This window comes from Cryptomeria japonica, chromosome 10 (genome assembly GCF_030272615.1).
Source record: "Cryptomeria japonica chromosome 10, Sugi_1.0, whole genome shotgun sequence".
NCBI lineage: Eukaryota > Viridiplantae > Streptophyta > Pinopsida > Cupressales > Cupressaceae > Cryptomeria > Cryptomeria japonica.
In genome coordinates, this window is record NC_081414.1 from 597115247 (window position 1) to 597137235 (window position 21989).

The window sequence follows — 21989 nt, forward strand, 5'->3', positions numbered from 1 at the left end:
TAAAACTTGGGAACTTGTCCCAAGGCCCAAAGACAAGAACATGATTGGCAAAAAGTGGGTGTACAAAAATAAGTTAAATGAAGATGGCAAATTGGTGAGGAACAAGGCAAAACTTGTGTGCAAAGGTTATGCACAAGTTGAAGGTATTGACTTTGAAAAAACTTTTGCTCATGTTGCACGTTTAGAAACTATTAGAATGTTCTTAGCCTTTGCTTCTTTTAAAGGTTTTAAAAATTTTCAGATGGATGTTAATTTTTATTTTTTTTGAATGGTAATCTGTATAAAGAAGTTTATATAGGGCACCCTAATGGGTTTGTTATATCAGAAAATTAGAACTATGTGTGCAACTTAAAAAAGACATTTTATGATCTTAAACAAGCCCCATGTGCTTGGTATGCAAAACTAGATAGTTCTTTGCGGCAACTGGGATTCAAACGAGGGATAGCGAACACCAATTTGTATGTTAAAGAAGAAGGTAATCATATGTTGATTGTTGTAGTTTATGTTGATCTGATTTATGGTAGTGATTGTGAAGAGACGTGTCAAGTTTTTGCTGCTAATATGAAGGAGGCTTTCAAAATGTCCATGTTGGGTGAGTTGTCCTTCCTTCTTCGTTTGCAAATTCATCAATCAAATAAAAGCATTTTTATTTCTCAAACAAAGTATACTAGAGAGATGTTGAAAAGGTTTAGAATGGATGATTGCAATCCTATGAGCAATCCAATGGTGATATGATATAAGTTACGTAAAATGATGAATATCCAGATGCTAATCAAACTTTGTACAAGTCTATGATAAGAAGATTATTATATGTTACAGCTACTAAACCTGACATTATGCAAGTAATTGGTTATGTTGCTAGATTTCGGGCTATTCCTAAACATAATCATGTTCATACAGTTAAGAGGATCTTTAAGTATTTTAAGGGTAATATGGAATATGGGTTATGGTATCCTAACAATAATGATTTTACACTTACAGCTTATACAGATGCAGATTGGGGTGGTTTTGTTGATGATAGAAAGAGCACAAGTGGAGGTGCATTCTTTCTAGGTGGTTGTCTTGTATATTGGTTGAGAAAAAAGAAAATTTCTCCTTGATTATCTACAGCTGAAGATGAGTACATTGCAGCGATGTCTTGTTGCACACAAGTTCTATGGATGAAGCAAATGTTGAAGGACATTAAGATAGAGTATGATCATCCTATATCTATCTTTTGTGACAACGCGAGTGCTATTAATATCTCTAAGAATCCTATTATGCACTCTAGGACTAAACATATTCCTATTAAGTGTCACTTTATGAGAGAACAAGTTAGTAATCAGCAAGTTAAGTTGGAATATGTGTCTACTAAGAGCAGATTGCAGATTTGTTTACTAGGCCACTACCAAAGGAAACTTTTGAATTCTTGCGAGAAAAGTTGGGAGTGAATTCACTCCATCTTTGATTTTTTGTTATGACTTAGGGGGAGTTTTTATTGTCATATTCTATGCCCCATTTCAGCTATGCAAGATGATATATGTCAAAGGGGAAGTAGTAAGCTAGGGGGAGCAACATTTTTTCAAAACAATTTTAGTTTCAGGTTGGTTGCAGATGGAGTTGCCATCAATGACAAAGGGGGAGTTTGTTGATTATTTTGTCATTGATGTCAAAGGTTTGTTGAAAAGATAATTGGAATGAAATACTAGTCAAGCTACTGATTATTCATCAGATTTTCATCAGCTACTTGATTTTGTACTCTAGCTACTTGGTTGTGCGCTTGAGCTACTTGGCTACCTGATTAAGCTACTTGGTTGTGTGCTCGAGCTACTTGGTTGCCTAGTTGAGCTACTTGGTTCTATGTATGAGCTGCTTGGGTGTCTACTAAAGCTGGTTGCTTGTCCACTTCACCTCCCTACTTGTCTATTTCCTTCTACTTCTTCAATGTATCTGCCACGTCACCTTTTTAAAGGTTGACTCTTCAAACAGTCGATAGAAAATAGAGAGGCATGTTTTATGGGCTGCAACAGTTTTGTGAGTGGTGGCTAAACGTGATACGCCTTCATTCCATATTCCCTTAAGTGCTATGTGAACGACATCAAAAATGTATGTCTGGCAACTTTAATTTAAATAATTTCATTTCTATTCCTGCGACGGCAAGAGTTTTTTTAAGAGAAGCGACTTTATTCTGTCGTCTTTGTAACGTGTTTCTAACTTATGAACCAAATGATGTTTTTCCGTGTATACGTGGTATTGTGGACTGTGGTGTTTGTGGTTTTCATCATGTTTTTTAGTGCAACGACTCCTGTCACATGTGTGTAGAGTGCCTTAAGCCCATTTTTAAGAAAGGCAGTTATACTTTATAGATGATGGGTTTTAAATTCAATCTATGAGAATTAAAGTGCAAAGATTTGATGGAGACTTCTTTTGGGAGACTCTTCACTCGCCATTGCTACAAATACAGAGGTGGTGTAATTGCGGAAGCTTGATTCAAGAAAGCAGTTGTTGTGAGAAGACCATTACATCTATGTGCAAGGTTATCTTGAGGCTGTTTTAAGATCATTATTGAGAGTACCACTAGCTCCAACCGCAACGTCATAATTAGTGCGGGAAGCTTATTGAGCTTAGTGCATTCAATCTTTATTTATTCTGAGTATTATCATGGAGTTGCCTGCAGTCGAGCAACATCGGAAGGATTTAATCTACATATTATCAACGATAAAGCTGGATTTCTGGTGTGAGTTGTATGGTGCGATTTTAGGTATGTTGCAGCTAATTAAGGATGCGAATGACATTATGGTCAGATGCCAAATCAAAATCAAAGGCTTTACAGAGAGTTACAGTAAAAAAAAAACATGTTTTTATCTATTGCATATTGAAGTTTATGCTGAGAACACATGAGGTGTTACTATGCAGTGGGTATGACATTGTTTTTATCAAAGACTCTACTCTTTTTAATCTAATATCTATTATATTAGATATTTGAAAGATATTGATATGCCATGGTTTTTTACCTGAAAGGGTTTTCAACATGAAATTCGATGTTTGGATCTTGATGTTTGCTATCTCTATGTTTTATGTGGTTTCTTGTTTTTAAAAGTTCAAAATACTGATTCAACCACCCCCCCCCCCCCCACTCTCAGTATTTTTTGCATGCTTTTCATGTATGTTATGAAGTCAAGAATTGTTTTCAGGGGGATGTGTGTAATTTTTGTATGGTTTCATTGCATGTGAGTTGGTGCTCACTTATGTAATCAGAGTTGGTGCTCTCAATGAATCGGTTCTCACTTATGTATTTTTTAGTTGGTGCTCACTTATGTATTTCTAGGTTGGTGCTCATTTGGTAATTGAAAGTTATTGATCTACTGTGGCTTTTACCCGAAAGGGTTTTCCACATGAAATTTGGTGTTCTCCTTGTTGATGTTTGCTCTCTCTATTCTATATCTTTGTTTTATGTGGTTTCGTGCATTTAAAATTTTAAAATACTGATTCACCTCCCCCTCTCAGTATTTTTTGTGTGCTCTTCAAACACTTGGCAAGCATACGAGTACTCATTTACAATATATGGGAGATGAATCTAATGAGGATGCAACATGGGAAGAAAAGGAGATTCTTAAGCATCCTAGTTTACAAATGCTTGGGGACAAGCATTCATTAGGAGAGGAGGACTATAATATCCCCAACTGAAGCCATGAGGCTTAACAATGCATTGGCTGTCCTTTCATTAATTTACCCAAGAGAAAGAGGACTTAGAGAATTATCGGGTAAGTGTGGAGTCTTTGGCTTGTATTCTATTCTATTCTTAAGTCATGGGCACATCTTTTTATGCAACCTAAGTGATTTTAAGTTGTGGGCACATCTTTTTAGGCAACTTAAGTGACTCCTAGCCAAAAGACTTAAGTTGTCCCCTATTTATGTACTTCAAGCTAAGTTGTCGGTACAGGTTCGAGTTCAAATTCAGGTTGGAGAACCTAGTTAGCCAGTTCGGTAAAATTTGAAAATGGGTTTTGGGTTCGTTAGTACAAAAACAATGTAAAATTATATACATATATATATATCCATACAATCTAGAAGCATGAATTAAGATTAGAATATCACATAGCATCATATAGACAACAAAACCACCATAAACCAGTAATCATAGCATCATATACTTCAAGTTCACTATCAAAAGAATAATATTGAACCAAAACCAGACTAGAACTAGAATCGGGTTTGAACCGAAGCAATACCCAGCCTACCAAGGGGAGAACCCTACAACATAGACTTTAAGTGACTTTAAAAAGCATGTGACAAGAAGGCAAAGGGTGTGTGGGTTTTCATGGAGCCTATTGGCTCATTTTTTAGGGTTTTAATGTGGAGGATTGGATTAAGACGTGGATGATCAAGGGTTGAAATTAATTTATCTCTTTGGGAATAATTATATAACTCTCTCGGATTCTTTTAGAGATCATTAAGATGAAGATTTATGTTTATTGCTATTGCATCTTGGCTTGAGGATCGAAACCCTTAAGTATCCCTAGTGTCAATGAGACATACAGACTCTCCCTAGTCGAAAGAGTGTGTATCGATGGAAGAATTCCAATTTGTTAAACCCTAGTGCATTATTATTTCTAGGTTGTAAGCATTCCTCAGGTTTTGGAGACCAAATCAGAGGAGAATCTCAATGCTGAAGACTCAGATCTGGAATCATCTACAACTGCAAACCATCAATTTCTGAGCACACAAAACAAACCTAGCATTGACCATTTTGGGAGCCTAGAGCCACTTTGAGGGTTGGTTAGGATTTAGAAACCATTCTAAACCAGTCTGAGGTAGTTTTGGTATTGAAATCTGCATATTTATCTCTGTTTCTTTGACATAAATTTAAAGGAAGACATTGAACTATTTATCTCTGTTTCTTTCATAGAAATTTAAAGGAAGACATTGTATTTCAGTTCTGAAAATTGTAGGCAGTAATAAGGGTTTTTGTTGTATTTTCCTAAGCACACAAATAAATTATATCTATATCTTTTAACTGCACAAATCAGATCTAAAATCTGATCAGAATTCTAGGTTTGAAATGAAAATATTTATATGCAAATAAATTTCCAGATTTTGTGCCCTAGTTTGCTGAATTTTTTTGTTTTTTTAGCACTCATATTTGGGGATATACACTATTGGCTGCAATATGGAAGAAGAAGATATAATGGTGGTAATTACGTTGAAAAGCTTACCATGGACATAAGAGCATTTCATAGAAACACTCAACATTACATCTACCAATGTTGACCTAAAGTTCAACAATTTGTGCAACACCCTCTTGCAATAGGACAAATGGAAGAAGCAGTTTGGTAGCAACAGTAAAACATCGAGTGTGTAACAAGTCTTTGCAGCCAAGGACAAGGGCATAGACCAGTGGTGGTGAAAACCAAAATCACAAACTATCAAACATGTACATTGAGCAGAAAATAAGAGAGACTACATTGATATCTCCTTTTGTACGTGACTTCTCTTCCCCCTTTTCGAGGCTGAAATATTGCCTCATTTTATACATGACAATAAACTAAATTAAGCCTCCAACAGATCTGATTAGGATCCCATTATTTAGAAAACAGTTCCAACCTCCTATAATATTGTTAAAACAAATTTTATTCGGAGGTTTTACAACCTCTCATTTATCAATCAAGACTAAAACAGAATAATAATCTGATGCACCTGCATCAGACTCCCAAGGAACAAAAACTTGTTCATGGACTCCTGTCCATAAGGTTCTCAATACTAACACCATACTTGAATAGATCAGAAACTATCATCCATGTGGAATCTTCAGGTGGGTGCCCCTTCCATTTGACTAAGTATTGCAGATGTTCTTTACCTCTTGTTTTCATGACAACTTTCGTGTCCAAGATTAGCTCAGGTTGCTTTGGTGTTGCTTTGGGCAACTATTGTTCCCATTTGATGACCCGATCTTCGCCTATTGCACAGACTTGGACTATTTGCTCCTTACCCTTATAAGGGTATAGATCTGCAACATTGAAGATAGGAGAAATCCCAATGCCTGGTGGAAGTTCTATTTCATATGCATTGCTAGAGAACCTCCGTAGAACCCTACAAGGACTAATTTTCTTTGCTTTCAACTTATTGTATTCCGGTTCCCCTCTTGGAAATCTTTCTTTTCTGAGATGAGCTAGAACTAGATCTCCAACATGAAAATTGATTTCTTTCCTTTTTTGATCAGCTCTTTTCTTGTACTTGATAATGCTTTCCTCCAGCTTTATTTTCACCTGGTCATGCAAATCTTGCATTGCACTGGCAAAATCTTCACCATCAACACTTTCCATCTTACGCAGATTTCGTAGCTCGTACACTCCTCTAAGATGCATATCATACATGATCTGAAAAGGACTCATACCTGTACTTCTATTAGGGGAATCATTATATGCGGACTCAGCTTGTGCAAGCACCAAGTCCCACTGTTTTGGATGCATATTCACTAAGCTTCGCAGAATGTTTCCAAGGCTTTTGTTGACTACTTATGTTTGACCATCAGTTTGAGGATGATACGCTGGGTTAAAACTCAAATTAGAACCCAATTTCCTCCATAGTCATCCAAAAGTGTCCTACAAATTTAGTGTCTCGATCAGAGACAATACTCCTAGGAAGTCCATGTAATCTAACTATCTCCTTGAAGAATAAATTAGCAATGTTAATAGCATCGATTGTTTTTGTACACGGAATGAAATGAGCCATCTGAGAAAATTGGTCAACTACCACAAATATTGAATCATGTCCTTTCTAAGTTCTTGGTAGACCAAGTACAAAGTTCATACTTATTGAATCCCATGGTCTATTTGGAATTGGTAACGGCTAATACAAAACTGCATTTTGACTGCACCCTTTGGAATGTTGGCATACTTTACACCTCTCTACAAACTTCTTAACATCATTGCCCATACCTGGCCAATAATAGTGTGAACTCAACTGAGCTAGTGTCATGTTTTGTCCAAAATGTCCTACTAAGTTGCCACTGTGTTTCTCCTTCAATAGGTTCTCTCGAAATGCAAAGTTGGTTGCCCTTGAATAGTAGACCCTCCTGTATCATGTACACCATCCAAGGACTCTTGTCCCTACTAAGAGGATTTAAACATGCTTCATATGCCTCTTTGAAGTCCTTGTCTTCCTTGTACATCTCCTTCAGGTCATCAAATCCCAATATGCTCACTTGAGATTCCTGCATGATCAAACTCCTAGTTAAAGCATCTGAAAACTTTGTTAGATTGACCACTCTTATGCTTGATGACAAAAGTAAAACTTTGCAAAAATTCAACCCATCTGACATGTCTTTAGCTCAACTTAGGTTGACTACTAATAAACTTCAAAGCATGATTATCATTGAACAAAACAAACTCCTTGGGCATGAGATAATGCTTCCATTTCTTCAAATAATGCACGATGGCATAGAACTCCTGATCATATGTTGAATATCTCATTTTTGCATCAATAAACTTTTCACTGAAGTAAGCAATAGGCTTTAAATCTTGACTCAGGACAGCACCTATAGCGGTCCCACTGGCATCACATTCAACTTAAAAAAGCTTAGTAAAATCAGGTATGAACAATATAAGCTCTTCTATAATTTTCTTCTTAAGCATCTAGAAACTTCTATCAATCAACAGCTTCAATCCAATGAAATGTCCTTTTATCTCCCATAATTGTATCCAAAATTGGAGAACAAATCCCACTAAAATTCCTTATGAATTTTCTATAGAAGCTAGCCAAACCATGAAAGCTTCTTACCTCAAAGATACTCGTTGGAGTAGGCCACTCAATGATTGCTTTTATCTTCTCCTTGTCCATCTTCAATCCTTCCTATAAGATCACAAATCCCAAGTAAACCAATTTTGTCTTCAAGAAGGTACACTTCTTGAGATTGATTGGTAGCTTCTCTTCATGTAGTTTGTCCAACACCATTCTTAAATGCATCAGATGTTCTTCCTTTGACTGACTATACACTAGGATGTCATCCAAGTATACCATCACAAACTTGTGAAATCTTTAAGCACCACATTAATAAGCCTCATGAAGGTAATTGGGGCATTTGTTAACCCAAATGGCATCACCAGCCATTCATAAAGCCCATCATTTTTCTTGAAGGTTGTTTTCCATTCATCACTCTCTCTGATTCTTATCTGGTGATATCCATTTTTTAAATCTCTCTTAGAAAAATATCTTGCACCACTTAGACAATCCATCAAATCATCAATTCGAGGCAAAGGAAATCTATACCTGATTGTGATTTTGTTGATCGCTCTTGAATCTATACACATTCTCTAACTTCCATCCTTCTTTGGACTCAACACTGTTGGAACAGCACAAGGACTCAAACTTTCTCTTATTAGTCATTTGTCCAACAACTCTTCTACCTAATTCTTGATTTCTTCGTTCTCCTTTGGAGTCATCCTATAGGCTGCCTTGTTTGGAAGATTTGCTCTTGGAATCAAGTCTATGCGATGGTTGATACTTCTCAATGGAGGTAATGCATTAGGAAGATCATCCACTATTATGTCTACATACTCTTTCAACATGTCTTGAATTTCTTCAGGTAAATCAATTAGCTTTGTGCTAGTGACTACACTTTTAAGCTTTCCTATTAAAGCAAAGTTTACCTCTTCCTTCTTCATTTGGTATAAAAATTCCTTCCCTCCCATCAACATTACTTTGGAACTAGATTCAACAACAACTTGTTCTTCCTTCAAGGATGTAAGAATGTGTTTCTTCCCATCTTTCTCAAAAGTGTAAGTATTGTACCTCCCATCATGTATAGCTTTTTAGTCATATTGCCAGGGTCTTCCAAACAGAATCTGGCAAACATCCATGGGCATAACATCACACACTATTTGATCTTTATAAGTTCCTATTTGGAAATCCACTTTGCATTGTTCATAAACCAAAAGCTAATGTACTTTTTGCAACCATGACATTTTATAGGGAGTAGGATGCATTACCTTTTTCAATCCTAATTTCTCCACCATCTCCATTGAAACTAGATTGTCTATGCTCCCGCTATCTATGATGACTTTGCAGCATTTTCCTCCACTCTTGCACGTTGTCTTGAACAAATTCTTTCTTTGAGGTGGTTCTACTAACTCCGTGTTGGGTTTAAGTAACACCCTCTTCATCAAGAGTGATTCACAAACTTCAGGTGCATCTTTATAAGCAACAGGTTCCTCTGTAGCTTCCTCCTCTTCACCGTAAGCAATATGGGCACTTCTCTGGCTAGTAGCAGGATTCTCTAGACACTCGTAAGATCTATGTCCATTGTTATTGCATTTAAAACATTTACCCAAAAATCCTCTACCTCTACCTCTTGAATAAGGCCTTCTTCCCCTAAAAGAATCATTACCTCAGAACGATTGTCCTTGGTGATATGAACTACTGGCCTCTTTTGTTTGAGCTTGCCACTAACCTCTTCCACTTTGTGATCCTCTTCCTGTAAAGCTTTGATCTTTTCCTCTAGAGCTTTGTGTTTGTTTCCTGGTGAGTTTCTCTTTTGCTTTGAGAGCATATTGGCATGCTTCTTCCACTGTTCTAGGGTACAAAAGGTTAATTTCATCTTGGATATTGTATCTCAATCCACTGAGATATCTAGCCGCTTTTTTAGGATCATCCTCAATGTGACCAACTCTATTGATCAATTCCTCGGCATCCAAGCTACCTTCATACATAGGCACCTCCATCTTTGGTTTGGAACCTGCTCCTAGAATCACTCTAACGATTCTTGTTTCAAATCCTTCTTCCTCAAGCTCTACCGCTTCTTCTAGAGGTTCTTCCTCTCTGTCACTGACATCTCCTCTATCAGCTCCCCTTCTTTGTGCAAGTTCCATTGCTTGCAATTGTGCTTGAATCTGTATCATCTCTTCTAACAGTCTTCATTCGCAGCTTGTCTTCCTCGACCTAGTCCTCTTCCTCAAACTCTGAGTGCCCTCTCTTGGCAAAGAAGGTCTTGTCTCACACTGACTGGGACTTCTTCATTTTCACGTACTAATAATGGTAGAGGGCTGAAGAATAATCTTCTTCTCATACAAATTTTGATTCTTACTAAGACCAAAATGCTCTCTTCTTCACTTTGTATGATAGATCATTTAGAAAATAAATTTCAAATAGGCAAACAACATTAAATCTAAATTCATAAAACTTACACATATTGCAATAAAAACCTGTCACCTTCTGATTAAAACTGCTCATACTCTAAAATGAATTCTTCAAAATGATTTCTGGGTTTGATGCTCCTTGCTCCTAGCTTTCCAGAACATTTTGAATTTCTCAATTTCGTTGAGAAACAAGAAAGTTATGGGCATTTTACTAAAACTGGTTTTCACAGTTACGGCTCCAGACAATCGCTCTATTCACTAAGCGACTTCGATCTTTTTGTTACTTGCGTGCTTTCACCATTTAAACAACCAGCATCTTGCAATTTGTATTGACTCCTGCATTACACAATCATGGCACCCAGCTTGTGTGTTAAGCAGCGGCATCACCTTCAACTGCAGCGGCATCACCTAACTTGACTTCCAAAAACAACAGTAGCCACTTTCAAAGGTGGCAGCAGCAGATTTCAGAGATGATGTTCTATTACAGGGCACCGACTGGTGATTTCCTCTGTATTTCAACCTCTTAATAGCAGTGAACTGCACATTCAAAATCCTGACACTCCTTTGTTTGATCACACACTACTAACAGACACATCCACATAACAGAGCAATGGATAGATGCACATGCAATGACATGTCTCTAAAACCTCTCAAACTTTCATCACCCAGCTTTAGCAATTCCAAACGTTCTCCAACAACTCTGTGATCCTTTCAATTGTGTTGACTCAATATGTCAATCTTCTTATGACAAACTCAACAACGAACAAAATGCACTCATAAACCTGCAATGGAACACGAGATCACACGTGACCTCTACAGCAATACAATATCTATTTAGATCCTCCTATTGAGAAGGGTCAGGGGCTAATAAGCATTGAAGAACTTTGCACAATGGAAGTAAGCGTAGGAGTTGGCTCTAATATCAAAATGGTGAAAACCAAAATCACAAACTCTCAAACACATATATTTAGCTGAAAATAAGAGAGACTACATTGATATCTCCTTTTGTACGTGACTTCTCTTCCCCCTTTTCGAGGCTGAAATATTTCCTCATTTTATAAATGACAATAAACTAAATTAAGCCTCAACGGATCTGATTAGGATCCCATTATTTAAAAAGTTTCAACCTCTTGTAATATTGTTAAAACATTTTTTTTTCGGAGGTTTTACAACCTCTCATTTATCAACCAAGACTAAAACAGAATAACAATCTAATGCACCTGCATCAAGTAGCCTCAAAAGAAAGGTCAAGGAAATTTTGATGGTACTTCAAAAAATTTGAACAGTATCACATGTCACTATTGTGGTAAACTTGGTCATTTGAAGAAGCACTATAGAAAGAGGTTGGCTAATCAAAAATCCAATTAAGGAGAGCCTCCACAAAAGGCTCATGCAGTAGAGCATTTTGAGTAGAAAGAGTCAACCTTCTATGATTTCAAGGTCAAACAACTGATAGATCAAGCAATGTCTTTTGAGTGGTACATAGATTCTGGAGCATCTTGACATTTTACTCACAAGAAGGATTGATTCAATGAGTAAACAACTTGCTCAAATTTAGTGATCTTTGTTGGTGGTGAAGAGTACACAATTATCAGCAAAAGCAATGTGCAAATATCTTCTGGAGGGAAAAATCTCATTTTCTTCAATGTGTACTATGTTTTGAGCATGGGGCTCAATTTGCTCTCTCTAAGTCAAATTATGCACCATTATTCCAAGTTGGATGTCATTTTTAGCACACAAGTGCTATATTTTTGCCAAGGAGTACAAAAATACCATCACAGTTGGCATAGAAGACCATGGGTTGTATCAAATGGTTAATACTAAAAAGGTTCTGGAATGCACTTTGGCAACTAGGAGTGCATCAGATATCTCTACACTATAGCATCAATATTATTGGCATCTCAACCTATCTTATCTCTCTCAGTTGACTCGAGAAAATATGGTAGAAGTGATCAGAAGAAAATTTGAAATAGTTGAAAAAATATTTTCATATTTTTTTAGTTTTTCTAGACATTAGTAAATGGTATTTTTTAAGGCCTTCAGGGCATTTTTAGCCCTTGAAAGTGGCGAAAGAACATGCCAAGGATTTCACCTACAACTCTTGGAGACCTTTCCAACGAGTTAAACGGCTCGTAATTTCGAGTCCTGTGCAGAAAGTTATGCCTAGTTAAAGTTAGGACAAATTTTATATAGTTTCTTTGAAAAATTACATAGTTTTAGATTTTATTATGTAAATAAACCTGATATGACTGTTGGTTTTTTCAATTCTCAAGGAGTTGTTGGTGACCCTTTGAATCCCTTGGACTACTATATGTTGGATTTTCGAATTGAATACAATAGTTTTTGGCTTGCTTCAATTCTAAGCTCTCCTGTTCATGTAACAGAATTTACAATACCGCAGGTTCTCACCCAGGTGTTGTCATCCGAATCCATAATTCGGATCAGTGGTATCAGAGCAAGTTCGCTCTTGTATGTCATATCACACGCGATCAACATATCAAAGATTGGGGTTGGAAACAAGGAATCCTTCAAACTACCTTCCTTTGAGACGCACACGATCGCAGATGGCTAAGTTGCAGACCGATGAAGACATTAAAGCATTGGTTGCAGATGCACTAACAAAACAACGTGAAGAAATGATGGAGCAGTTCAAGCAAATGCTGGAAAGTCGTGGGTCACAAGCAAACCCACCATTCACAAGGTATACGCCATTCAAGGTGCAAGTGAATTTCGATATACCCACATTTCAAGGAAAGATCGACGCAAATGTTGTTGATGATTGGGTTTCAAAACTAGAAAGGTATTTCTCTGTCAATCAGTTCTCAGATGAAGAGAAGATAACTTTCGCTCTCCTCAAAGCTGAAAATCATGTGAAAGATTCATGGGAAGCGAAGTTAACATCCAAGGCAGCAAAAAATGGCAGTACTTTTATCTTTGATCAAAAATCCACACGGGGAGAATTCATGGAGCACATAAAGGAAGAATATTTTCCTATTGATAAATATGAAAAGAAATATATGCAGTGGCAATTGCTTAGACAAAAAAAGGATCAAACTATTCAAGAATATACTAATATGTTTCATGCCTTAGCAGCAAAGCTTGGCATCAAAGATTGTGAGAAGCACCGAGTTTTGAAATATCAGAGTGGACTCCACAGGTATATCCAAACCGAAATGGAATTCCTGAACATAGAGACTTTACCTAGTGCATATAAATTTGCTACCAAAATTGAGGAGAAATTGAAACAGAAAGGAAGGAGGGATAACTTCGCAAACAACAGATGGAAGGGTGAAAGTGGCAAAACTACATGGAAACAAACCTCAAAGGAACCCTCTCCCAATTCACCAACAAAAAAGACGTGGAGTATGAAGAAGACAAGAGAACGGTATGTGGTGTGAATTCCATAAGAGTCCCTCTCATAATACAAAAGATTGCAGAACCATAAAAAGCTTAATGATGGAGATGCATGAGGACAAGGCAGAATCTAAGGTGGCAGAAACTTGCACAGAAGAAAGCCCTGAACAGGTCATTGAGGCTGACCCATATGCAACGGTAGCTACTACAAAGATATTGCCCCGGGAGGATGAGGAGAGATTGTTCCATTCACAGATGTGGGTCAGAGGAAAAGCCCTGCACTTTATCATTGATAGTGGAAGTCAAAAGAACCTAATATCAGTAGAAACTGTGAAGAGACTGAATCTGAAAGCAACAACCCACCCGCAACCCTATTCAATGGGATGGGTAAGTCAAGGGAGAGATATCCAGGTGCACCAGCAGTGTCGCCTTTCATACTCCATAAAGCCTTTCAAAGATGAGGTAGTCTGTGGTGTGGCTCCTTTAGATGTTTGTGATGTTCTGTTGGGACAACCATATATGTACCAGTGACATGGTGTTTAAGAGTCCAGGCCTTGCAGCGTGACAATCAGATTAGGTGAGCAGAAATACCAAATACCAGAGGTAAGCCCTGCATACACTACCTCTTTGATTAGTGCCAAGCAATGTAAGAGGTTGGTTGCCAAAACGGGAACATTCATATTATTGATGATGCGTTCTGAAGAAGAAAGGAAATCAGTTTATAATTCCCATGCCATCACAAACACCACAACACTGCAGCAAAGATCAATGGATCAAATTTTGAGGAAATATGAAAATCTGTTTAAGTTACCAACTGGGGTACCTACACACTGCCAAGTGAGACACACTATTGATTTGATACCGGGAACTCCATTACCTAATGAGCCAGTCTATCGTAGGTCAATATTAGAGAATAATGAGATCAAGAGGCAAATACAAGAATTGGTTGATAAGGGACATATTCGTCCAAGTGCATCACCCTGTGGCAGCCCCATTGTTCTAGCAAAGAAAAAGGATGGAACCTGGAGACTTTGTATTGACTATAGGGCCTTGAATAAAATTTCAGTCAAAAATAGATATCCACTTCCCCAAATAGATGACCTCTTGGACCAGCTTAGAGAGGCCCGATTCTTCACAAAAATTGATTTGAAATCAGGATACCATCAAGTACCAATTGAATCAGCCGATGTGTGGAAGACAGTTTTCAAATCTAAAGAGGGCTTGTTTGAATGGCTAGTGATGCCTTTCGGTCTAACAAATGCTCCAGCGACATTCATGAGAATGATGAATGATATACTTAGACCATTCACTAATTCCTTCGTGGTGGTATATCTTGATGACATACTCATCTCCAGCAAAACTTGGGAGGAACATTTGCAACATGTGGAAAAAATTCTCTCAACCTTACAAGATCATGGGCTCTATGCAAACAAAGAAAAGTGCTCCTTCGGTATGTAGAGTATCAGATACTTAGGATATGTTAATGACAGTGAAGGTGTCCATGTTGATCCGGAGAAGATACAAGTGATTAAGGATTGGCCGTCTCCTAGAAATCTCACGGAGTTACGAAGTTTCCTCGGGTTGGCAAACTTTTATCGCAGATTTGTGTTGGGATTCTCCCATTTGTCTTGGCCTCTAAATCAGTCCTTGCGGGGGGGGCACAAGCCAAGTTTAAATGGACAAGTGCTCAACAAGAAGCATTCGAGGGGCTAAAACGAAGGTTATGTTCTGCACCAGTTTTATCTCTTCCTGACCTGCAAAAGTCATTTGAAATACAAACAGATGCATCAAAATATGCTCTAGGGGCAGTCCTCATGCAACATGGTCATCCAGTTGCATATCACAGTCAGACTTTTTCTGATACAGTGTGTCGGTATGCCACTTACAACAAGGAGCTGTATGCTATTGTTCAAGCCTGTAAGCAGTGGAAACATTACATTTTGGGTAAGGAGACCGTCATCCACACAGATCACAAACCTCTTCAATTTTTGCAAACACAAGGGAAGTTGCAGAATGATCGACATCAACGATGGTCAGCTTATCTTCAACAATTTCACCTCAACATTCGCCACAAGAAGGGAAGCACTAACAGAGTAGCAGACTGCTTGAGCAGACCCCCAATTGCAGCCATAAGTATGGTTTTGAACTCATGTGGTCATCAAACTGAAGCCTGGGCTTGCTTGTATGAGAACGATGTTCAATTTGCAGATGTTTATAATCAATTGGCAAAGGGACATCAAGTGAATGACTTCTATTTGCAGGATGGAATGCTTTGTCACCTTGGCCAAATCTGTGTGCCCAATGCAGAATGCAAAAAGTTGATATGGGAAGCTCACTACAGTAAGGTTGTTGGTCATTTTGGTATAGGTAAGACTACTATACTTCAGAGGTATTTCTATTGGCCAAAGTCACGAAATGATGTTATTTCATATATTCAAGCTTGTACCGCATGTGCTATTGCTAAGCCTGCCAATCGTAAACTTGGGTTGTATTCACCACTTCTTGTTCCTGAAAAACCTTGGCTTTCAATTTCTATGGACTTTATGTCTGGTCTTCCCACCACAAAAAGAGGTCATGATTGTGTGTATGTTGTTGTAGATAGGTTCTCAAAAATGGCAGTAATAGTGACATGTAAAAAAACAATTTCTGCAGAGGACACTGCAAAGCTCTTCTTTGAATACATCTGGGTTCATTTTGGTCTGCCGAATACCATTATCTCGGATAGGGACAGCAGGTTTCTTAGTAAGTTCTGGTCTACACTATGGGAAAAGATGGACACAAAATTAACAAAGTCTACTGCTTTCCACCCTCAAACAGATGGCCAAACAAAGGTAGTAAATCGGATGATCATACACATCCTACGAATGTACCACTCAAAACATCCCCGCACATGGAATGAAAGTCTTCCATATGTTCAGCATAGCTACAACACGGCAATTCATAGTTCAACTGGTCACAGCCCATTTGAGGTTTGTCTTGGTTATCAGCCACTTGCACCCATGGATGTTGCCATACCACTTATTCAACCTGATTTGGTTCCACGTGTTGGTAAGGAGGAAGATAAGGCAGCCCGGTTCATTGATAGAATTCATCATCTGCAACAAGTTCATGAAATCTTGGAACACACCAATAAGAAATATAAGGACAGACATGATGAGCATCGCAGTCCTCATAATTTTCAAGTCAGGGACAAGGTATGGTTGCATATCCAGAAGGAACGATTGCAGGGTGCCAATAGGAAGCTTTGTCCTCTGCGTTACGGGCCATACACAATCATCAAGCAAGTTGGTGATAATGCTTTCGAGCTTAATTTACCTCCATTTTTGGGTCTTCATCCAGTCTTCAATGTGGAACTCTTGAAGCCATATTTTCCTCCACTATTAGATGTTGTAGATGTGGCAGAAAGAATCTCCACTACAGAATTGAATCCAAATGTAGCTACCCCATTCCAATGCGATCAGATTGTGGACACCATGGTGAAAACACTCAAACAGCAGCAGATTTACTTGTACAAAGTGGTTCGAGCACGGCAGATTGCTCAACAAGGAAAGTGGTTTACCAGAGAGCAGCTTCAAGAACGTTTTTCTCATCTCATTCAGAGTGTTGGTGCAATGGGGCCCATTGCTTTTCAAGGGGGAAGTAATGATCAGAAGAAAATTTGAAATAGTTGAAAAAATATTTTCATAATTTTTTAGTTTTTCTAGACATTAGTAAATGGCATTTTTGAAGGCCTTCAGGGCATTTTTAGCCCTTGGATTTCGTCTACAACTCTTGGAGACCTTTCCAACGAGTTAAACGGCTCGTAATTTCGAGTCCTGTGCAGAAAGTTATGCCTAGTTAAAGTTAAGACAAATTTTATATAGTTGTTTTGAAAAATTACATAGTTTTAGATTTTATTATGTAAATAAACCTGATATGACTGTTGGTTTTTCGATTCTCAAGGAGTTGTTGGTGACCCTTGGAATCCCTTGGACTACTATATGTTGGATTTTCGAATTGAATACAATACTTTTTGGCTTGCTTCAATTCTAAGCTCTCCTGTTCATGTAACAGAATTTACAATACCGCAGGTTCTCACCCAGGTGTTGTCATCCGAATCCATAATTCGGATCAAGAAGGTTTACCTGAAATCCAGCAGCAGATACATTTGTGGAGCTTGCCAAGCGAGGAAATAGCAAAAAACTTCATTTTCAGATGGACAAACTTGGAGGGACTCGAGAGTTCTACAGCTGGTTCATGCAGATGTTTGTGGACATTGGTCACTGGTATAGGTATTTAGTCTTCTTTGTTGATGATATCAATGGAAAATGTGGGTGTCTTTCCTAAAAACAAAATCAGAAGTGTTTTAAGGAATTCCAAAAGTTCAAAGCAATCTGGTTGCTCAATAATATGTTATACTAAATGAACAGAAGTGAGCAAGCCGTTTCAAACTTTTCTACAGTGAAATCAAAGAATTTTGAAAACAACTGTCAGGACCAGTTTCTATATAAATTTTCGGCAAAATTAAAACACCGTCATATGATTTCACATTGTTTCCAGACATTTTTTCCTCCTTTAGGCTGAAACATGTTCTCAAACACCGCAAAAAATAAAATACAGAAACATTCACCAGAGATTTCAAAAATTTCTAGGTCTAAGACGAGGGGTTTTAAACCCTGGTCATAAAGGACCATTTTCTTTATAAGCTTCGCCAAAACAATTCTTATATCAGGCTTAGAAATAAAAAATTATCAGATGTTTTTCATGTTTTCGAGATGCATTTTTTCGAGCTATCATTAATTAAGTTATTCCAAAATCTCGGGAAAAAATTTAAAAAAATAAAAATAGGCCTCCTACCGACTGCACGGGGGTATTACCCCATGTCAGATAGTAGCCATAAACTCACACCTATGCCCTTCTTCTTCACCCCTAGACCGCTGCCGCGTGTGCCGCACTCCACCTCTTCACTTCCGTCACTAATGGGCGCCTTAGTTGCGGTTGCCCTTGGTCACATTATTTTCGAATTTTTTGTGACATTGTCTTCGAATTTTTTTCTAGGACTCGAAAGAAATCAATCCCGGCAATCGCAATGGTTACATTTCCTAGCGGGAAGCTGTCAGGATGTCTATCCATTTTCTTTAATCTTTTTAAATCCTTGCAATGAAAGTTTTCCAACACAAAAAATCTGCGGCATAAACTGATGAATTTACTAAATAGCAGCCCACACGACTGCCTCTGCCTCTGAATTTTCCTCAGATCCATCGGCGGTTGTTTCCAGGCTTATTTTAAATTCTGCCTCTGACATTTAAAATAAAAAATACGTGGCATTTTCGTAATTGGTATTACTAGCAATTGCACTTTGGTGTGCAATGGGTAGGCCGAGGAGGTTTGGAATGTCAATTAGGGAAACTTTTGGTCTATTTATTGCTTACATTTTTGTAATAGATGATGTCAATGGATAGGCCATTTAAAAGTTGATGTAGTTTGTTCAAAAAAGGTCACAATAAAAAAGTGATAGCTTGAAATCAATTATGCATCCATTTATAGGGTTCCAAACATCACAAGAGAAAACTCTGAGGTTTGGAATGTCAATTAGGGAAACTTTTGGTCTATTTATTGCTTACATTTTTGTAATAGATGATGTCAATGGATAGGCCATTTAAAAGTTGATGTAGTTTGTTCAAAAAAGGTCACAATAAAAAAGTGATAGCTTGAAATCAATTATGCATCCATTTATAGGGTTCCAAACATCACAAGAGAAAACTCTGAATCAGGAAGATAATTAGGATCCATTACCAACAATCTCATGTTATGTTTGTATGTGTGAGAGAGAGAGAGGGAGAGATGCAAAGACATATAGATATAGAGGTCTAGGAAAGTGAGAGAAATGGATGGTTAGAGAGAGGGAGAGATATCTACACATAAAGGGGAAGAGAAGAAAGATAGAGGTAGAGATGAAGAAAAAGCAAGAAAGGAAGCTAGAGACAAATATATAGATAGATAGAGGTAGAGGGAGATATATATATATATATATATATATAGAGAGAGAGAGAGAGAGATGGGGTGAGAGTGAGAGATAAAGTCGATGATAGGGACAAGTAGTAAAGAGGGGGGGAGAGATCTATATAGAATGGGGGGTGAGATAATGATGGAGATAGGGAGGGAGAAACAAGGTGTGTGTGTGAGAGAGAGAGTGAAACAACTAGGGTGTGTGTGTGTGTGTGTGTGTGTGTGTGTGTGTGTGTGTGTGAGAGAGAGAGAGAGAGAGATATTGAGAAAGAGTTATGGAGAGAGAGAGAGAGAGAGAGAGAGAGAGAGAGAGGGGAAGCTAGAGACAAATATATAAATAGAGAGGGGAAGCTAGAGACAAATATATAAATAGAGAGAGAGAGAGAGAGGAGGAGAAATAAGGTGTGTGTGTGTGTGTGTGTGTGAGAGAGAGAGAGAGAGAGATTATTTTATTATATAAATTTAAATAAAATTTCACAATAAAAAAATTCAAGAAGACAAAAGTTAACAAAAGCTAGACATTTTTATAAATACTCTCTTTAAAAAATTAGTATTAAAAAATAGACTATATTAATTACAAAACAAAAAAATATATCTTTTTGAAATTTATGTAGTTAAATTAATCAAATTCACTAACACATGCGATGAGTTTTGAGGAAAGTCTAACACATACGATAAGTTTTGAGAAAAGTCTCTCTATATACTAGTGAAAAAATTGTATGCAAACATGTACACTATAATAATCGCATTCCATGATATGTCATCTCATTCTTTTTTCATATGATCAAATGATTTAGAGTGTCCACCAAACTTTTACCCCTTGGCATACATGTAAACAAGGTTTATTTTAATGTTTTATTATTTTCACCCTCATGATTATAATTTGTTCACTTTGTTATGATAAAAGATAGACTAATTGAATAAACAAAATATCTGTCAAAACAATAATTAATATATAATAATCTTAATAGATATTAATATTTAATATATATTAACATTTAACATTTAAATATGTTTAATATATAACATTAAAATTAAAGAAATATTAATTATTTCCTCAAAAACAAGTATTTTCTACTCTACTCAATGGAGCGGAGGAGGAGGAGACTAGGGCTTCAACTGAGGGAGTTTCAGGGATTTCGACCACAGGAAGATGGCTTTCGAGGCCGAAGATTTGCAGATTGGGGAACACGACAGAACTTTGCACAGCCACGACCTGGAAAAAGACCTTGGCAAAAGCCGAGCAAGGCTTGGGAGGATCAGGATAGGTTTTTTCATTCTCATAAGCAATGGGGGGAGGCAGTGTCAGCGCGAGACTCCAAATATTTGAGAAAAGAGAATCTCAGAACCCAAGGGCATCGCAATAAGGAGTATGGCCCAAAAACAATATGGCAACATTGCCAAGAGAAATAATGGCGACCGAGAAGAAATGCCCAGAAGCCGAGGAAGTCCCCGGAACGAAAAGAGGGTATGAGAACGGAGAAAGCGTCTTTGATGATAGATAACAAAAGTTGGAACGACTTAGTGACCTTTTTCCGGGAAAGGGGATTATTGGTAAAATGTTTTGGGGATTGGCCTTCAGTGGGAAAGATGAAAGGTTGGTGTATTGAAAATTGGAAATGCAAAATCGAACTCAAAACCCTTCCAAATGGGTTCTTCTTGGTAATCACAGAAGACAACGGGGATAAGAAAGGAATTTTAAATAATTGACCCTTTTTCATGGGAGGAAGGGGTTTGTATGTTAGGGGTTGGGAGCCCAACTTCAACCTAGTGTAGGCTCCAAATGAAGAGATATCTATTTGGCTCAGATTATATAACCTACCCAGAGAATACTGGAATGAAGAGTTCTTTCAAACTTTAGGTAACAAACTGGGTTTCTACATCAAAGTGGATGAGGCTATTGAGTCCAAAGACTTTAGCATGTATGCACGAATATGTATTGGATGGAAACCCCATCACCCACTTCTAGAACAAGTAGAGATCATAACGAATGCAGGACAGTGGCTCCAAAAAATTGAGGTGGAAGCATCTAACGAAATATGTAAGCATTGTAAAAAAGAAGGACATTCGGAGGAAACTTGCTTAATAGGCCCCAAAGGGAAAACAATGGAGACAACAATAGAAGATGAGGTGACCTATTATGCGAACAAGGATAGTACAAGAAAGGAGATGAGGTCCAATGAGGATGTGATTCAAGCCATGCAAAACCCTTTTGTGCAGGGGGAGGTCTCGACGGCTTTCAAGAATACCACCTAGGAGGTGGAAGAGACTATAACAGAAGTTGCTCTTATCAACAAATATAGAGAGGCCACAGGTTGGGTAGAAGATGCCATCGCAAGAGTTGAGAAAGCAGTCGATATTCTGGATGAGGTTAACACCAGGGCTTTTCCTCTTGTGGAAACAGGAGTTAGTTTGGAGACTCTACAACACTCGGAGAAGGACAATGAATCGAGATCTGATAAGGAGGAAACCAAAGACAATAGAGAATCTGATGGAGTTGATGAGGAAGATGAATGGGGATGGATGGATGAGGAA

The 21989-nt window shown here is 37.8% G+C and overlaps 1 protein-coding gene across 3 annotated transcripts in view; it reads right to left on the reverse strand.

Annotated features, from left to right (window-relative positions):
• LOC131049281 (magnesium transporter MRS2-3) overlaps positions 1–18701 on the reverse strand; it is a 76882-nt gene extending 58181 nt beyond the window's left edge. The window contains exon 1 of one of the 3 annotated variants that reach the window (XM_057983333.2): positions 18303–18701. The gene's annotated coding sequence lies outside the window, so the exon portion shown is untranslated. The remainder of the gene's footprint in view (positions 1–18302) is intronic. The other 2 variants (XM_057983334.2, XM_057983335.2) reach the window with 2 other exon arrangements.
• Between the last annotated feature and the right edge of the window lie 3288 nt (positions 18702–21989).